Source organism: Mesoplodon bidens (assembly GCF_964165515.1).
Source record: "Mesoplodon bidens genome assembly, chromosome: 18".
In the NCBI taxonomy this organism is placed as follows: Eukaryota; Metazoa; Chordata; class Mammalia; order Artiodactyla; family Ziphiidae; genus Mesoplodon; species Mesoplodon bidens.
The window spans coordinates 19,502,663-19,522,831 of NC_138175.1; the positions used below are offsets into that span (position 1 = coordinate 19,502,663).

General features: G+C 46.6%; 1 protein-coding gene across 2 annotated transcripts in view; it reads left to right on the forward strand.

The window, feature by feature from the left end:
- The window catches only part of RANBP10 (RAN binding protein 10), a 66,924-nt gene that overhangs the window by 26,548 nt on the left and 20,207 nt on the right, over positions 1-20,169 (forward strand). The window lies entirely within an intron of this gene.

Genomic DNA, 20,169 nt, shown 5'->3' on the forward strand with positions numbered 1-20,169 from the left:
TAAAAGAAAATAACCAAAAGCAAATGCCCCTGCATCAAGAAGCCCTCATGCCTGTCTTTTAGCTGGTCTTGGAATGCAGTCTTTTACCATGTGCATGATATTCTGAGTTCCACACACTCATCTTTCTTTAGTAAGAATCGTTTTTGCCTGGCCATTGGGTTTGGGATCCATGGTGTGGAGCAGGTGAGGTAGGAGGAGTTCAACGTCTGCCTAAATTGACCTGAAACTGTTTGAGATGGAGCCATGTGGAGCTGTCTTAGTCTGTTTGCCTTGTTCATAAGATGGGTCTTTTGACCCCTCTGGGCTGCTTAGAGGTGAGCTGCGGGTCTTGTGCTTTGACACTGTTAATGTAACATTGTTGTGAAGTCGGACCCTGCCTGGGCACAGGGGGTGGCCCTGTAGGGAGAAGGGGCTTAGGGACAGTGGATGAGGTGTTAGCTCCTGCACTAACACATCAGGAAAGCTAGCACCTTTTTTACATCTTCACTGGTGCATCTCTCTTTCGGCAAGAGAAAGGAGCCTCAGTGTTCTGTGGATATTGTACCTGTCTTCATTTTCACTCTGCCCGCCAGCTCCTGCGGGTTTTCCTTCCTGCTGTATCTGATTATCTCCCTGATTATTCCTTAAGGTGGAAAGTAGGAATCAGGTTGCATCTAGATAGGGATTCTCCCTAGGAATGATGGATGCCTCTGGCTTTCCCAGATACAGGGCTGGTTGAATGGCTGCGCAGACCTAGCACAGGACAGATGTAGGGATAGCAGCGAGACACTCCTCTCAGGAATGATGGGGGGGCCTGCCACTGTTCATCCCTGCACTGGGTTTGGAAGATCAGAATCCCCTTTGGTACTTTCCATTTCCTGGGGTCACTTCGTGTGTGTGTGTGCGTGTGTGTGTGTGCGTATGATGAGCGTAACATTCTCCAAAACCAAAAGTATCATCATTCATAAACAGTTATACCTGAAACTACTTGCATGTATTTTGGTAGTGAGGTGAGAGGTAGAGGATGATAACAGCTAAAGCCTTTCTGCCAGTTGCTTCTGATTTCTAAGAGGTCATTGGTTGAGGTGAAAGCTATTTGGACTGTTTGGATGTATGGTTGGTGGGGAGGGGAGTGATAATAGTGACCTTAGCTGTGTCTAGAATTTGAGACTTTGGTGTTAACTCCAGATGAGATGTTTGAGGGTTGATGTATCTCCTTGATAGATACAGGTGTATTTAGTGGAGGGTAGCTGTAGGGGTGGTTACTGCACCACAACACTGTGAAGTGGTGTTTCAGCCTGGCATTTAGGGGCAAATAGGAGTTTGCCTGATGGTTTTGGGCAGTGGTACTATAGGGCCTGAGAGTGGATCCATAAGTTGTCTGCTGTGATGGGATGGCTTCCTGGGAACAGTCAGGATGAACCAGTTGAGGGAAGAGTCTTGTGTACTATGGCAAGGGGCCTGGACTTCTGTATATATAAGCAGTGGGAGCTGCAGGAGTGTTTGTTTTTTTTTAATTTTTATTGAAGTATAGTTGATTTACAATGTGGTGTTAGTTTCAGGTGTTAGTTTCAGGTGTACAGCAAAGTGAATCAGTTATACATGTACATATATCCTCTTTTTTTTTTTTTAAGATTCTTTTCCCATATAGACCATTACAGACTATTGAGTAGAGTTCCCTGTGCTATACAGCAGGTTCTTATTAGTTATCTATTTTATATATAGTAGTGTGTATATGTCAGTTCCAGTCTTCCAGTTTATCCCTCCCCCGCCATATCCCCTGGTAACCATAAGTTTGTTTTCTACATCCGTGACTCTACTTCCGTTTTGTAAATAAGTTTGTACCCTTTTTTTAGATTCCACTTATAAGTGGTATCATATATTTGTCTTTCTGTGTCTGACTTACTTCACTCAGTATGACAGTCTCTAGGTTCACTCATGTTGCTGCAAATGGCATTATTTTGTTCTTTTTTATGGCTGAGTTTCAGGAGTGTTTTCAGCAGAGGCAAGATGTGATCATATTTGCTAGTTCAGGAGTGAACTACTTTAGAAGAGGCCTTCTAGAAGGGGTCAAGGCTGGGCTGGGGCTCCTGGGCAGTAGGAACTGTGAGAGTTCAGGCATGTCAGGAAACTTCAGGAGGTGGTAGATTAATTTATCAGTGAATCCATCAGGGCCAGTTGGTCTTTTGGGGAGGACATTTTTTGGTGTCCTCTTCCTCTCTTGTTAGCTTGTTCAAGTAGCAGATTTTTCTTGTGGCATTGCTTTTAGTATATTCTGCTTTGGCCATCTGGTTCTCTTAATGTATAGGAAAATGGCTATGATTAATATTACTGAAACCTAAAAACGTCTTTGTGACTGATCTTTTGGATTAATTGAATCCGTTTTGTTAATTATTAAAAAAAGAACAATCACTGTTATCAATCTGTTGCTTTCTCTTTTTTTTTAAATATTTATTTATTTATTTATTTATTTATTTATTTTGGGTGCGCCGGTTGTTAGTTGCGGCACATGGGATCTTCGATGTGGCATGCGGGCTTCTTAGTTGCGGCATGCATGCAGGATCTAGTTCCCTGACCAGGGATCGAACCCGGGCCCCCTGCATTGGGAGCATGGAGTCTTACCCACTGGACCACTAGGGAAGTAAGTCCGTTTCATACATATTTTTAAATTGAGATATAATTAACATACCATAAAATTCACTCCTTTAAAGTGTACAGTTCCGTGGTTTTAATATAGTTACAAGGTTGTGCTACCATCACTGCAGTCTAATTCTGGATTATTTTCATCATACCAGAGAAAAACTCCATACCCATTAATAGTCATTCCTGGACTTTCCCTCCTTCTAGCTCCTGGAACCACTAATCTACTTTCTGTCTCCATGGATTTTCCTATTCTGGAGATTTCCTATCAATAGAATCATATAATATGTTGCCCTTTGTGACTGGCTTCTTTCAGTTAGCATGCTTTCGAGGTTCGCCTACGCTGTAGCGTGTTTCAGAGCTTCATTCCTTCTTGTGGCAGAATATTATTCTGTTGCATGGATATGTCACATTTTGCTTATCCATGCATCTGTTGATGGTCATTTGGATTGTTTCCACCTTTTGGCTGTTATGATTGATGCTGCTATAAACATTTGTGTACAAGTTTTTTTGTAGACATGTGTTTTCATTTCTCTTGACTGTATACCTAGGAGTAGAAATGCTCGGTCATATGGTAACACTGTTTAGTCATTTGAGGAACTGCCAGACTGTTTTCCATAGTGGCTGCCCCATTTTACATTCCCACTAGCAGTGTATGAGGGTTGATTTCTCCGTATCTTTGCCAACACTTGTTATTATCTGACTTTTTGATTATAGTCATCCTAGTGGGTGTGAAGTGGTATTTCATTGTGGTTTTCATTTCATTTCCCTGATGACTAATAATATCAAGCCTCTTTTCATGTGCTTATTGACCATTTGTCTATCTTCCTTGGAGAAATGTCTATTAATATCTTTTACTTTTTTTTTTGGCCACGCTGCGTGGCTTGCCTATTTTTAAATTGGGTTATTTATCTTTTTATTATTGAGTTGTAAGAGTTCTTTATACGTTCAGGATACAAGTTTCTTGTCAGTTATATGATTTGCAAATCTTTTCCCTATTCTTTTTTTTAATTTTTAAATTAAAAAAATTTTTTTATACAGCAGGTTCTTATTAGTCATCAATTTAATACACATCAGTGTATACATGTCAATCCCAATCGCCCAATTCATCATACCACCATCCCCTATTCTTTAGGTTGACTTTCTTTTTTCATATCTTTTCTATTATGGTTTATTTTAGGCTATTGAATATAGTTCCCTGTGCTATACAGTAGGACCTTGTTGTTTATCTATTTTATATATAGTAGTTTGTATCTACTGATCCCAAAGTCCTAATTTATCCCTCCCCTTACCCCCCATTTCCCCTTTGGTAACCGTAAGTTTGTTCTTTATGTCTGTGACTCTGTTTCTGTTTTGTAAATAAATTCATTTGTATCATTTTAGATTTCACATATACATGGTATCATATGATATTTGTCTTTTTCTGACTTCACTTAGTAGGATAATCTCTAGGTCCATCCATGTTGCTGCAAATGGCATTATTTCGTTGTTTTTTATGGCTGAGTAGTGTTCCATTTTGTGTGTGCGTGTGTGTGTGTATGTGTATGTATATATTAGGTTGTCTTTTCTTTTATTCTTTTTTTTTTTTTTTTTCGGCCACACTGAGGCATGTGGGATCTTAGTTCCCCGACCAGGGATCGAACCCGTGCCCCCTGCAGTGGAAGCACAGATTCTTAACCACTGGACTGCCAGGGAAGTCCCAGGTTGTCTTTTCTTGATATCTTTTGAAGCACAAAAGTTTTTAATTTTGATGAAGTCCAATTTCTTTCTTTCTTTTGTTGCTCATGCTTTTGGTATCATATCTAAGAATCCTTTGCCAAATCCAAGGTCGAGAATATTAACTATGTTTTCTTCTAAGACGTTCATAATTTCACTTTTTTTTTTTTTTTTTTTTTTGGCCACACCACATGGCATGTAGGATCTTAGTTCCCCGATCAGGAATCGAACCTGTTCCCCGTGCAGTGGAATTGGGGAGTCCTAACTACTGGACTGCCAGGGAATTCCCATTTTACTCTTCTGTTTAGGTTTTTGATCCATTTTGAGTTTTTAAAAAATATTTATTTATTTATTTATTTATTGGGCTGAGCCAGGCCTTAGTTGCAGCGCGCGAGATCTTCGTTGCCATGTGTGGGATCTTTGTTGTGGCATGCGGGATCTTTAGTTGTGGCATGCAAGCTTTCTCTAGCTGCAACAAGTGGGGGCTCCTCTTCGTTGTGGTGCGCAGGCTTCTCATCGCAGTGGCTTCTCTTGTTGTGGAGCACAGGCTCTAGGCGCGCAGGCTTCAGTAGTTGCAGCATGTGGGCTCAGTAGTTGTGGCTTGATTAGAACTTAAAGTAGCTGGGTGAAGTGGGTATGGAGGTAGTGGAGGCAGTTCTCACCTTCCTTGAGGAACCCAGCAGACTCTCTGTTGCCTATGAATGGTTGATTGTGCTTTGCCAGGCCCTGAAAGTGCAGTTAAGGGGCAGCCGAAGAGCCCTCCAGTCAAGAGCGCAGAACTTACTCCTCTGTCTCCACTCTGTCTTTGAGCAGATCATGCCTCCAGAAACCCCAGTGTTTTGCTTAAGGTCCAGTAGACAGTGAACCCGCTTGCCCCAAAATGAGGTTACCTTCCTGCAAAAACCAGATCCTCATGTGTTCCCTGTCTCTGTTGACAGTCACTGTCCACCTTGGCCCATAAGTGGGAGACCTCAGAGTAATTGTCATGTCCTCCCTTTCTCTCATCCCATGGTTCTGCTACTTCCCAAGCATCTCTTTAATTTGGCCCCCTTCTCTATCCCTACTCCATTGGACCTCCAGCCTCTACAGCTTCTCCATTGGGCTATTTCCATGGCCTCCTGATTAATCTCTTTACCTCAGGCCTCTGCTCTCCATTCCCTTTGTACACTCTGCCCCTTGCCTGCTTTGGACCTCTGACCCCTCTGCCCACGGGACACAGGTGCTGTGGGCCCTGCTCAGCCTTTTCTGCCACCTCTGCCCTCCACACACACTGCACACCAGTTTGTCTGTGTGGGACCCCAAACATCCTGCAGACATTTCCTGCTCTGCTCTCTGGCAGATGTCCTTCTTGCCCTGGAGGTGTCCTTCTTGTTTGTGACCCCTCATGCAGTCTTGCCTGACCCCTTCAGCCCCGATCATGTCTCTGATGACACTTGCCACCCTGCCGCATGTGATTCTTCCACATTTATGCAACTGTATCCTTGATGGTTTGTGAACTCCTTGGGGCTGGACCACATCTTTTTATAGCAGCTCTCCCAGAGTGAGCACAGATGCCCTTGGGCTATGGGAGCAGGCCATTCCTGCATTTCCCTGTGCTTTGCCTCAGTGAAATAGCTTCAGTAAGCCAAGTGTGTTTTGGAACCAGTGCTGAGTCAGCTCCCCCTGGCCTGCAACCTGCCTTGGGCTAGAAGCCTTCATTTGGAGCTCAGCCTCCCTGCATTGCCCTATTGTGGCACTGATTGTGCATGGGGGCTCTGCCACTACCTTCATTCTGTAGGAGGAGTCACTGTCTCCCCTTTTCTGTATGTCGGGGCTCAGTGTTGTTGAACCAACTACTGGCTCACTTTTACTCGTGCGAGGAACGACACCTAGGGCTGTGGTTGGCTTCTCAAGCAGTGTAGCTCAGTGGCCAAGAACATGGACTCTGGAGCCACACTGCATTTGCATCCTGGCAGCTGTGTTACCTAGAGCAAGTTACTTAACTGCTCTGGGTCTCAGTTTCCCCGTGTGTAAAATGGAGGCGATACTAGTACCTAACTCATATATGGGATGGGTATGGGGATTGAGTGCTTAAAGTGCTTAGAATAGTGCCTGATACAAAAGAGAGGTACACAAATTTTAGCTTATATTGTTATTGAGAAGTTTTTTTTTTTTTAAATAAACGTACGTATGTATGTATATATCTATTTTTGGCTGCGTTGGGTCTTCATTGCTGTGTGGGGGCTTTCTGTAGTTGTGACGAGTGGGGGCTATTTTTCATTGCTGTGCGCGGGCTTCTCATTGTGGTGGCTTCTCTTATTGCAGAGCACGGGCTCTAGGCACACGGGCTTCAGTAATTGTGGCCTGTGGGCTCAGTAGTTGTGGCACGCGGGCTTAGTTGCTCCACGGCATGTGGGATCTTCCTGGACCAGGAATTGAACCCGTGTCCCCTGCATTGGCAGGCGAATTCTTAATCACTGTGCCACCAGAGAAGTCCCCAGAAAGGTTTTTTGTTTGTTTTTGTTTTTTTTCCCTACCTGAGGAAGAAAGTACCTATACATTTAAAGTTCTTTTATGGGTGTTTGTGTATCAGAGCGGAGTTAGGTGTAATCTAAACTACATTTTCTCTCCAGTGCTGTGTTTTCTGTATTTGAGTAGACATGTTTAGTACATTAGCTGGAGGTGAATTATGGAAGACGAAGATGGAATAGCAACCAAAGTCAGGATGTTGATGTTTCGAGTGTTTTCTTATAGGTTTTCCTGTACTGGCTCAGCAAGCTCATCTTTGCCTTTAGGGCTGTCAGGAGTAGAGGGTAGCCACGCCGGGGGTCTCACTTGGCTCTGGGAGCAGGTGGTAACAGGGAGTGCTTCTCCTATGAGGCCATGTGCTCAGTTTTTCCTGGGAACATATGGGCATGTCGTAGCTTGCATGGTCAGAGGTTTCTGTTGGAAGATGTGGAAGTTTTGATGTTTACTTTTTATAAAGTGTTTTTGGCCTCCTTAAGTATGAACCAAGGAACAGGTGTGGCCCAAAATAAGAATGTCAGAACCCTTGGCTAAATGGCTTTGCAGCCAGGAAGGATGATCTGCAGGCAGGTGAGTGTACCTGCAGCCCCACCCTTCGGTTGTTGAGCTGGCAGCAAACCGCATGGGCTGGGATCCCTGGATTGGAGAAGCAGGAAGAAAGTCGGGGTGTGGATATAGGGGGATTTGGGCTTCTCCCAAGCTCAGGTGCTTTGAAGGGGGCAAGGATAGAACAGATCTTCCTTCTGTGTCTTGTACGTCAGACAGAGCCAGGGAGACTCAGGCTGTGTTGATAGGCGGCCTCATCCGCATCAGAGCTGGACAGCTGATAGTTTCCTCCTTGCCACTTCCTTGGAGGAGGCGGCTGTTCTCTTGGGGTAGCATCTATTACCTTAATTACTACAACCCCTCAAAGGAGAACCCAGGCCCATTGAGGCATCCTTTCCTTGAACTGTTGGAAAAGAAGCAGCTGGAAGAACCACAGCTGGGGTTTGGGGATGGGACGCGTATCTTCTGAAGCAAATGGCACCTGGCAGCTGGACCTCAGTGGGGGTGAGGGGAGGGTGTAGTGGTAGGGCAAGGAGGGGTGGCAGGGCGACTGTCTGCTTTCATTCCACATGACGGGTCATGATCAAGTGAGCATCTTTTCCTCTCCCTGGAGCTGACCTTATTAAGACTGTTACCTTACTAACAGAGTGGGCTATTAGGAGCACACCCATGGGAGTGTTTGTGTCCTAATCCCTGTGGCTGGGGCCTGCTTCTACTGGGTGGGACACATTCTGCAAACAGCTGATATTTCATATCTGCGTGTGCCATGGGAAAGGAACAGCAGATAGCAGAGATCAGGGCAGAACACTGAGGGTCCATGCCAGGTTCATGAGGGCAGAGGCTAGCTCCTGTCGGTGTGGCAATAAATAACTGAGCGTTGGATATCCTTCCTCTCTGTCCTCCTAAGGATATGCAGAATAAGGTGTCTGCCCAGAGCAAATACCAATAGTAGGTGGCTTTGTGCAGCAGATGTCTTAGAGATTACTGACACGTAAGTGGGTTTCCAGTAGTCTGGAAGTGCCGTTTGTCTGTACCCACCAAATGGGGACGGCTTCTGTCCCACTCCATGTGGGCTGAGACCCTTGTTCCCCACAGCTGATAAGCCCCCTTCATATTCATCACTGACCACCACCTCTCTCTGGAGCATCTTTCACCCTAGGATCTATGTTGCTTCACAGGGGTCTGCCGTGGGGCTGCTCAGTCCCTCCGTGAGGGAAGTCGTGCTTCTCTCCAGCTGAGTGGGTTGAATCATCAGGGCGCCACTGGGCGTCTGGCTTACCTCCTAATCCCGGCAGTGCGCCTGGGAATAGGCCTCAGCAACCCTGGCTTGGTTGTAGGTGCTGTACAAGCCTCCCAAGTGAGTACTGCCTGAGGCTGGTGAAGGCAGGAAGCTGACTCGTGATGGTCCTGAGTTCACGCCTATAAGGTACCTTGAGGCAGCCCTCCCTGGAAAAGGGGGGCAGCCAGGAGATTCCCTGAAGCCACTGGAACAGCTGCCCAGGACCAGGGCTGTGGGAAGATAGGTTGGGGTTTATGCACTTGGTGCTGCCCAACCCCTTGTTGCCTTTCTCATTCTGTTCTTTCTCTGAAATGTCCTTGGGAAATGACCGGGTGGGAGTGGAGGGATAGAAACCCAGAGGCCTTGTAGCTCTGGCAGCAGGTTCTACTGGGCAGTCCAGGCAGAGGGTGGTTTGGTAGTTGGGCCCAAGGGCCAGGTAGCTGGTCAAAACTCCTGGTGGTTCACATGGGGGTTAATGGTTTGTGCCACAGGACCCTCCCCAGTCCCTACTGTGGAGCTTGTTTCATGTAAGAGGCCCTCTGTTTTCCTGCTGCTCCTCTCTGGGCCAGCAGTGCCCTTGGCCCTGTGGCCAGTTAAGCCCGTGGTCCTTTTCCATGGGCCTTTCTTACCTCACCCACAGGGAGAGCTGTATTACCACAGTGTATCAGGGCTCCTTGGCAGCCTTTTGAAATGAGGCAGCTAAGATAACAAATAAGTTATTATCCCTGGGCCTGGGATTTCTTGTCTACAGTATCCTGTTTTCTTCTTCCAGATACCAGCTCCTACCTCTCTGTAGCACAGAGGTAAAATTTTTGGATTTAAGACTATGTTTTTCAGGGCAAGTTAAGTCCTTTGAGATAAGAGGTTTCATCGACAGCAGAAGAGCCAGTTCTGAAACCTGAGTTTGTCAGTCTCTGAAAACAGAGATTATCAAGTGTCGTCTGGTGTGGCTGGAGGCTGGGGCCACATGAGGGTGGAGCTGAGTGGGGACCAGTTACTGCTCAACCTCTTGTTGCCTCCTTGAGGGAGTCTGTATCTAGGGGTCCTGGAAATACTGGACTACCACGCTGGGCCTTCTTTTGGGAAGGGTTTTATGCATGCCCATTTCTCAGGATCTGGCAGAAAGTCACAGGCTCCTACATTACCAGGGGTCATCTGTCCACTAACTTTCCCCAGAAGTTCGAAAGGACCTTAGTGGAAATAAGGACAAGCCAAACCCAATCCCAGAGGAGAGATACCAAGGCCTGGGAGCTGAGGTTGTACCTCAGTTTAGTGGGACAGTTCACCTCTTCCCTTAGCCTGATTGAGCATGGATGACAGACCCAGCCTGTTCTCTGGGAGCCTGAGGCGTTGGCAGGTAGCCCTGCCAAATGTGCCAGATGCCACTTGAGCCATGTCTTAGCCAGACCCAGCAAGACCCACCCTGGATGTCCCTGGGCCTCTCCTGGCAATCAGGTATCTATTTCTGTCAGGGTTGGGGAGGAATATGACCTGTAGAGGACCCCTTTATATGCAGGTGCTGGCTGTACAGTCCCTTACCCTGCCCATGGCTTCAGGCTAACATCTATCTCAGTGTAGGGCCTGGGTGCCCCTATGAGGGCAGGCTCTACCTGGTGTCACAGCTGTCTGCAGAGATAGCCTTTTTCTCCTGCCCTCTTTGCCTTGGCTTTCATGTTGAACTACCATAAAGAGAAGACCCTCCAGTGCACCCCTGGCCCCTTTGGCCTGGAGCTGCCAGAAGCATCACCTTAGGCTTGTGTTGGTCCTGTTCCTTGGTCCCAAGGTTCCTAGAACTTGGGGTAACAGTCTTGTGAGTACTATGACGGGACTTCCTGATGCCACCACACGGAGTTTGCTGAGTGAGAGAATCTCTTTTGCTTTCCCATTATCCATTGTCGAGCTGCTCCAGGCGGTGGGTCCTATCAGATTTTTTAAGACATTTGAGGTTATGGGGAAAACATTTGTCTGATGGATTTCCAGGGAGTGGTGACTCTGAGTGAGTGACCATCCTTGAGAAGCAGCCCTGCCATGAGGTCTCCTATGACATATGTGCTCTCTCCACAGCGACCCCAGGTTTAGGAAGCACCCTGGCTAAGCCAGCCCAGCGCCTTCCCTCCATAGCCAGCCCCATGAATGACATGGCTTTTGAACTCTGCCGACTGCTCCGAGGGCCAGGTGACCTCCCCAGGAAACTGGGGACAAGTAAGAGTGGAACAGGCCTAGGGCTGCCATTGGCGGGCTGTTAGTTAGGAAAGCCAGCTCCACCCAGCTCGCTCCCTCAGGAAAGAAAGGAGCAGGAAGTCTGAAGTGCCCGGCTTGACCATGGAGCTGGTGTTAGAGACAGAGAGGGCAGGGAAACTTGACAGGGAGTGCCTCCTGTAGGCTGGTGTTCCATGTCCATTCTCGTTTAATCTTCCCACCAACCCTGAAAGAGTTCAGCCAAGGGAACTCAGAGGGCTAAGAAGTGACAGAATTGGGATTCAAACCCAAGTCTTTCTGATCCCAAAGTCCAGTGATGATCAGGATCCATTTCTTGGGGAGAGATGGCTGATTAGTGGCATGGGGACCAGTGCTTAGGCTAGTTTGTGAGGCCTGAGCTGGACCCTGTGTGCTGGTCATTTGCAGGCCAGGACTAGAACCTAGTGGACAGGCACAGCACCAGCCCCCTTCCAGGTTTCTGTGCTAATGTGCTGATGATGTGGAAATCTTTCTGCTCAGAAGTAGGAGTCCTCTTCATTCCTAGTTCCCCTGGGACTGAGGCCCTTGACGTGTCCTGCCAGGTGGGAGTGGCATGGGGCAGCTCTTGGAGCAATCATGCTGGAGTCCCTGGCACCCCTATAGGGAGTCTCCCACCTTGAGGACACTGTAACCAGGGATGGCATCTGGGAGTGCCAAGATGGTGAGCCATTTCCTCAGCCACCCCCATACTTCTGTGATTGGGAGTTTCCCTCTGAGTGATGATGGAGGGGGAAGTGGGTGGTGCCAGACCATCTGAATGGGGCACTTGGGGCCTCCTGCCTCCTGGCCTGAAGCCTCCTGGCGTGGCTTCTCCTTGCGCCACTGGCATCTGATAGGTGTCTGACGTGGCAGGGATAGGCTTTTCTATGTGGGCACCAGGCTGGCTATCCATCCATTCTCTCTGGGAGTGACAGGGCTTATTCTCTTTGGAGAGGGAAGAATGGTTAGTTGGGTGGCACTCTCTGTCACAGTGTTGTCCCTATCGTGCAGCACCAGCCATCCTTTGACCCAGAGCCACCTGGACCTGTCTCCCTACAGGGCCTGATAGCTGTGCAGGGCAGCTGAGCCCCCTCGTTTTCTTCTGGCCCTCACATCCCACTGTCCTCTGAGACAGCTGGCTCTGGCCCTGTGGTGAGGGTGATAACTCTAATTCCTGGGCACATCACCCCAGCTTCACACCAGGCCCATCCAGGGATGGGTGACTGCTTATCCTGCCAGGGCTCACGCTTAGGAAGTTGTTGACTTTGACTCCAGGGCAGGAATAGGGGGTTGGAGGAGGTCCTGTCCTGAAGCTGAGGGTGGTAGGGCTGGAGGGGAGACTTACCCAGGCAGAGGTATGGGAAAGACCATAGTTGCTAGACTCTCTTAATGAGAAGGAGGACTAAGAACCATGGATTCTTCTAGAGCTGGCAGGGATATTTGCATCACCTGCCCTGTTTCATAGATGAGGAAACTGAGACCAGAGAAGTTAAATGACTTTCCCAGGGATAGAGCCAGGTCTGCAGCCTCTTTCAAAGGCCCGGAAGTGGCTTCGCTATTAGTCTGTATAAAAGGGGGCATGATGTAGGCAGATTGCTCTAACTGCTTTGCTTTGCTTGAAAAGAAAAATCACGATAACAAAACTCACAGTCAAGCCCAGGATTGCCCATGGGTGGTGTGTCAGCATGGTCTGACCCCAGTGTCTTGTACTTCAAGCTTCCTGCCAGCCCTTGACCCATTTCCCTTTTCATTTCAACATACATTTCTTGAGCACCTACTGTGGGCCACGTGTTATGCAAGGAAAAGAAAAAGATGCTTGGATGTGGCCCCTTTAGTCAGAGAACTTTGGTTGCTTCAGGGTAGAGAATCCCGTCTCTAACCAACTTGGTCAGCCAGACCTCAGGGCAAGCAGAGGAAGGAAGTCTTAGGGACTCAAATGCTGTCTGGGACTTTTCTTTCTGTCTTTGTCCCTGTCTTTTGTCTCTGCTTTCTGTTTGTTAGCTTTAGTCTGTCAGACTGGCTTTCTACATGAAGTTGGAACAATGGCAGCACAGAGCTTTGAGACCCGCTCTCCTCCCAGCTCCCTTGTACAAAAATTCCGGGAAGATCTCTTACTGGTCCAGCTTGGGTCAGGGAGGAGGCTAACTAGGATTAGCATTCCCCACTGAAGCCACAGGGTTGGCACAGGGAAGGAGCTACTTTTTAAGAAAAGGAGTGCTATCCCCCAGTGGCAGACAAATCCTGGCACTCCTTGTTCCCCTTTCCTGCTGTTTGTTCTTGCAGCCCTGGGGGACTTGTGCCCAGTCCCTTCTCAAAAGTTGATGGAACCCAGCCAGTTACCTACAGGGAGTAGTATTGGTCAGGTGACCAAGCCTAGGGTCCAGAAACCTTGTAGGGGTTACCTGAAGTTTGTTCTGATGGAGCCCAGTCTTCAGGAGCTCATGCTGTTCTACCTTTAAAGCATCTTTCTCTTCCCTACAATTGGTTGGGGCCACCCCAGGAAGGAGGAGGTTTTGTCTTCACCCTCATGGGTACCTGCTTGGAGCTTACTTGAATGTTCCTCAGAAGATAGGAGACCCAGCGACTTCCCTGGCGGTCCAGTGGTTAAGACTCTGTGCTTCCACTGCAGGGGATGCGGGTTTGATTCGTGGTCGGGAAACTAAATTCCCACAAGCCGCGTGGCCTGGCCAAAAAAAAAAAAAAAAAAGAGACCCAAACTTCTGAGAGTGTTATCTGCAGGACCACAGGCCTTTGTGGAGCCTTTCAGTGCCTCAGCTTCCTCAGCCCTCAGATGGGGATTACCATACTTACTGATTGGTTTGGAGTCTTGGAGTGTTTCTTACAAGTAGACACCTAGGGTCCTTTGACAATGATGTCTAATTGCTCCCCTTTCATTTTGTAGAGAAGGGAACCAAGGTCTGAGGAGGTGAGTGACTGCCCAGGGCCTACCATCTTGGAGGGACAGTGCTATGTCCAGGACCAGACTGCAGGGGCCCTTCAGGCCACACTGGCTACCCTGGCACACAGGACTACAGTGTTTCTTTCTAACAGAGGCCAAACCCCCCTCCTTAGCCTGAGACTGACAACAAAAAACAGACTCACTGCAGAATGTGCAACAGCAGTTAGGCCTTGGCCTTGTAGTTTTTCTTCTGTCTGCCCGATTCCTCAAGAATGGCCGTGGTAGTACTAGCTTCTGTGTGCTATACAGCTTCTCAAGCCCTGGGGAGAAGGTTCATTGAGGGCGGGGTAACTGAATCCATTTAGAGTAACTTTGTGCCCTTTAACATGTCCTCATCTATTTTGGGCTTCTGGTGCCTTTCTCTCGTGTTTGTTCTGCCCTTTCTAGTCCTTGACTAGCCTGAATTTTTCTCTCAGAGGAAAAACAGAAAGCCATTGTATGAGGACAACACTTAGGAAAATCCTCCAGTGACTTCATTTTAAGTTTTCTGTCCACACCACTGTTTGTTTCGTGGGTGTTCCCATGGCAGCCCTGCCACATCTGGGATGAGCCACAGTCATCTCACCTGCCTCGTATTGCCAGCCAACTGCTTAGATGTCTAATAAGACCTCTCAAACTTAACGTGTCCTAAAGATCTCTTCCTTCTGCCCATCTTCCCTGTCTCTTAGTAAGTGGTACCACCATCCACCCATTTGCCTGGACGAAAACCTGGGAGTCCTCCTTACGTCCCCTCGTACTATCAGCGCCCACGTCCAGCAAACCCTGTCACCTCTGCTCCCAGTCTTTCCTAAGTCTCACTCAGCTCCAGCCCCACTGGCTCTGTTTCTCAGACATGCTGAGCTCATTCCCTTTACCCCAAAAGTTCTTCCTTCTGATTCTCTCATCAAGTAGACCTCTGCTCAGGGGTCAGCCCTCAGCGAGGACTAACTTGACTAGTCCATCTTGGTCAGTCCTCATCCCCAGTCCCACGTGCAGCCTATCATCTGGCTTTGTCTTCTTCAGAGCACATTTCCTCTACCAGGTGTTTTCTTACTGATTTACTTATATATTAATGTCTTCTCTGCTCCTTTCACACCACCCACCACCCTCACTTTGTCAGCTCCATGGAGTAGGCCTTTATTAACTAATTGATGACAGTTGGATGATGCATGTTCTTTCCAGAGGATGGGAAAGTGGCACAGAGGTCTTTTTTTTTCTAATTCATTTTATTTACTTATTTTTGTCTGCACTGGGTCTTCGTTGCTGTGGGCGGGCTTCTCACTGTGGAAGAGCACAGGCCCAGCTGCTCCACGGCATGTGGGATCTTCCCGGGCCAGGGCTCGAACCCATGTCCACTGCATTGGCAGGCGGCTTCTTAACCACTGTGCCACCAGGGAGGTCCAACACAGAGGTCTCACACCAAGCTGCTGCTGCTGCTGCAGCCACTGTTACTAAATGAGCTGTATAATAACATTCTGTTTTTTAACCCAAGCTACCTTTCAAACACATACATATACACCTTATACACACACACAGGCTCTTAATTGTGTTTGGAAAAAATATTGGCTATGAAATGATAGCTTCACTTGAAGATACATTACAGCTCTGTGATCTTCTTTGAAAAGCTTTTAACTTCCTAGCACTTCGACGAGCAAGAGACAAGTAGCTGAGGTGTTGCGTCTCTGCCCTGATCATTCCAGATGCTCAGAAACTTCTTCTATAGCCGTAGTGGACTGTATTAGTTTCCTATTGCTGCTGTAACAATAGTAGTGACTTAAAACAATCATTTTACAGCTCTGGAGGACAGAAGTCCTAAAATCAAGGTGTCAGCAGGGTAGTAGTCTTTCTGGAGGCTCCTGGGGAGAATCCATTTCCTTGCCCTTTTTCGGTTCTAGAGTCCGCCTACCTTCCTTGATGTGTGGCCCCCGTCGTCCGTCTTCAAAGCCAGCAGCAGTGTCACAGCATCTTCCATGCTTTCTCTGCTTCCACTGTCGCATCACCGTTTCTCACTTGACTCCTCTGCCTCTCCTACAAGCACCCCTGTAATGGCATTATCCTACCCTCCCTGCCCCCAGGTAATCCAGGATAATCTCCCCACGTCCAGAGCCTTGACGTAATCACTTCTGCAAACTCTTTATTACCATGCAATAACTTAGCATATTTCACAGGTTCTAGAGATTAGGACCTTGGACATCTTTCGGAGGCCTTATTCAGTGTGTCACAGGGACTATGAATTGTCTTCCTCTGGGCAAATCTATATCATTGACAACTCATTTGGAAATTGAAGAAAAACAAAACAAAGCAGGAAAACGTTATCTGTTTTTCAGCCAAACTGAGGTGATGGTGAATCCTGAATTGACTCTAAATAAATATTTTGTGTTTTTTTATTGAGTTCTTTAGTTTTTAAAAATTTAAAATCCATATTTATAGCTTGAGTAGCTTGAGTTAAAAATCCAAAAATTCTATGGTAGGTTTGTCAAAATAATTATGTAGTTTATTTTTGAAGAAAAGTATTCAAAAACACTTTAATTTTTATTTTAGGTCTTTGAAAATGTAAGCATCTGTTGTTTTGGTGATCATTATTGAGCAGCTCCCTTACACTGAGACAAAAATAGCTCCCAGACATCCTTGAGTCACTGACCAAGTTGGAAACAGTTCTTCCGGATGATTTCTCTAGCTTTAATAAATCAAATGGCCACATTTGTATTAGTTTTTTAAGAGTTACCTACTGCTTCAAAAAAAAAAAAAAGTACCTACTGCTTCAGTTGGAGAAAGCTAAAAGAAAACCTTCCAGTGTGTGTCTTCTACCTTCTAGACAGTAAAATCTGCATAAAAGATCTGTCACACAGGATCATCCTTGTGTGAGAAAGAAGTGGGCTGGAACTAGTCACTACACGCAAACACACATACGTGTATATGCACACACCTGTGTCACCTCTCAGACTCCTGATGGTGGGGGTCGGGGGAAGGGTTAGGAAATGGTGAGTGAGACACGGACAGTCCCAGGAACAGTGACTGGTGATTGGAGAGGCTCAGCAGGAACCGGAATTGATCAAGGATGTGAGCAGTATGCTAGGGGAGGACCAAAGAATGTTACGGAAATCTTCAAGAGGCAAGCATTGGCAAACCCTGACGCACTGGCCAAAGGGAGGAGCCAGTGAGCATCTGTCAGCAGCGGTGGGCATAGTTCTGAGAGGAACCACAGGAACAGCAAGCAGTCTGTCTACAAGGACTCTTTGGGGACGGCTAGAATGGGCAGTGGCTTTGTTGGACAGTCTTCCCCCACAGCCACATGGCCTCAGGAGGTGGTAAGCAGTGGACTTGGCTTTAGGGAAGGCTGTGCTGCTCAAGCAGCATAGAGAGAGCCCCACCACCATCCCTGGCATCCCAGGCCACTGGAGCAGAAGTTTGGGTTTCTAGCAGCTGCAGGGCACTGTAGCAGAATAGCCCATCTTGGGAGACTCCATGCTGAGAACTCAGGCCTCTGGCCTGAAGTCTGGTGCTCCTGGCTTTCTCTGAATTACACATATGTTCTTTGTATGTGGGAAGTGGGGCTTCTTGCTTAGGAGCCCTTTCCCAGTGGGCACTGTAATCTTCATAAAAGCTACCAGAACTAATTGGTGAATTTGACAAGGATGCAGGATACCAGATGAATATATAAAAAATCAAATACATGTGTGTTTAATAGCTTTATTGAGATAAAATTTACATACCATAAAATCTACTCTTTTAAAGTGTACAGTTCAGTGGTTTTTAACATGTTTACAGAGTTGTGCAACCATTATCATAATCTAATTTTATTTTATTATTATTATTTTTAAAGAGAACCTATTCTTTGACCCTCAAGGATGCCCCACTTTCTGTACTCTTTTTTTTAAAACTAAATTTTATTTATTTATTTATTTATTTAGGCTGCTTTTGTTCTCCGTTGCTGTGTGCGGCCTTCCCCAGTTGCAGCAAGTGGGGGCCACTCCTCGTTGTGGTGCGCGGGCTTCTCACTGCAGTGGCTTCTCTTGTTGCAGAGCACAGGCTCCAGGTGCACAGGCTTCAGTAGTGGTGGCACTCAGGCTCAGTGGTTGTGGCTCACGGGCTCTAGAGCGCAGTCTCAGTAGTTGTGGCGCACGGGCCTAGTTGCTCTGCAGCACATGGGATCCTCCTGGGCCAGGGCTCGAACCTGCACCCCCTGCATCGGCAGGCAGATTCTCAACCACTGTGCCACCAGGGAAGGCCCATAATCTAATTTTAGAACATTTTTATCACTCCAGAAAGAAACCTTGAACCCATCCTCCCACCCCCAAAATCAAATTATATTTTGATATAATACCAAGAAACAATTAGAAAATAAAATTTTAAATACTATAATAAGGGCTCCCCTTGTGGTACAGTGGTTGAGAATCCATCTGCCAATGCAAGGGACGTGGGTTCGAGTCCTGGTCTGGGAAGATCCCACATGCCACGGAGTAACTAAGCCCGTGAGCCACAACTACTGAACCCACATGCCGCAACTGCTGAAGCCTGCACTCCTAGAGCCCGTGCTCTGCAGCAAGAGAAGCCACTGCAATGAGAAGCCCGTGCACTGCAACAAAGAGTAGCCCCGCTCTCCACAACTAGCTGCACGCAGCAACGAAGACCCAACACAGCCAAAAATAAATAAATAAAATAATTTTTTAATTCAATGTTATTATTAAAAAATATATATAATAACATCAAAAGTGAAATACTTAGAAATAAATTTGTTAAAAATCTATTGAGAGAAATTAAAGAAGACCTAAATAAATGGAGAGGTATACCATGTTCATGGATTTGAATAATCAATATTATTAAGCTATCTATTCTCTCCAAATTGATCTGTAGATTCAACAAAATCCCAATCAAAATCCCAGCAGGAGGGCTTCCCTGGTGGCACAGTGGTTGAGAGTCTGCCTGCCGATGCAGGGGACACGGGTTCGAGCCCCAGTCCAGGAAGATCCCACATGCCGTGGAGCGGCTGGGCCCGTGAGCCATGGCCGCTGAGCCTGCACGTCCGGAGCCTGTGCTCCGCAGTGGGAGAGGCCACAGCAGTGAGAGGTCTGCGTACTGAAAAAAAAAAAAAAAAAAAAAAAAAAATCCCAGCAGGAAATCAACTCTACACCAATTAAAAAAAAAAAAATGGTAAGGAAAAAAAAATCCCAGCAGGCCTTTGAGAGATACTGTTAAGAAAATGAAAAAGACAAGCCACAGACTGGGAGAAAATATTTGCCAAACACATTTTGTATCCAAAATATATCTATAACCTTATAGCTCAGTAAGATATACAACCCAATTTTTTTAAAAAATGGGTTAAAAATTTGAATAGACAATTCAATAATTTTCTAATAAACTGATGGTAAATAAATATATGAAAAGATGCTCAACATCCTTGGACACTGGGGAAATACAAATTAAAGCCCGTACATACCTACTAAAATGTCTAAGAGAAGAAGAAAAAACCAAAACAACTGACAGTAACAAGTGCTAGTGAGATTGTGAACTCATACATTGCTGGTGGGAATGCAAAACAGTACAGCTACTTTGGAAAACAGTTTGGCAGTTTGTTATCAAGTAAAAGACACACTTATCTTGTGACGTGGCAGTACCACTTCTTAGTATTTACTTAAGAGAAATGAAAACATATGTCTGCACAAAGACCTATCTACAAATATTTACTGGCTTTATTCATAATAGCGATAAATTAGAAACAACTGTATGTCATCAACTAGTGAATGGACAAACTGTGGTATGTCCATACAATGGAGTAATACTCAGCAATAAAAGAAACAAAATACTGGTACACCTAACAATGTGCATGAATCTCAAACGCATTTTGCTAAGTGAAAGATGCCAGACACAAGAAACTCCAAATTCTGTGATTCCATTTATATGACATTCTGTAAAAGGCAAAACCATAGGAGCAAATCAGATCAGTGCTGCCAGAGACTTGGGGGTGCCTGGAGTGGAATTGACTGCAAAGAGGCATGAGGGAAAACTTTTTGGAGTGATGGAAATGTTCTATATCTTGATCGTGGTGGTGGTAACATTTGTTAAAACTTGTTGAACTATCAATTAAAAAGGAAGACTCGGGCTTCCCTGGTGGCGCAGTGGTTGAGGGTCCGCCTGCCGATGCAGGGGACACGGGTTCGTGCCCCGGTCCGGGAGGATCCCACGTGCCGCTGAGCGGCTGGGCCCGTGAGCCATGGCCGCTGGGCCTGCGCGTCCGGAGCCTGTGCTCCGCAGTGGGAGAGGCCACAGCAGTGAGAGGCCCGCGTACAACAACAAAAAAAAAAAAAAAAAAAAAAAAAGGAAGACTCTTATTACATGTAAATTATACTTA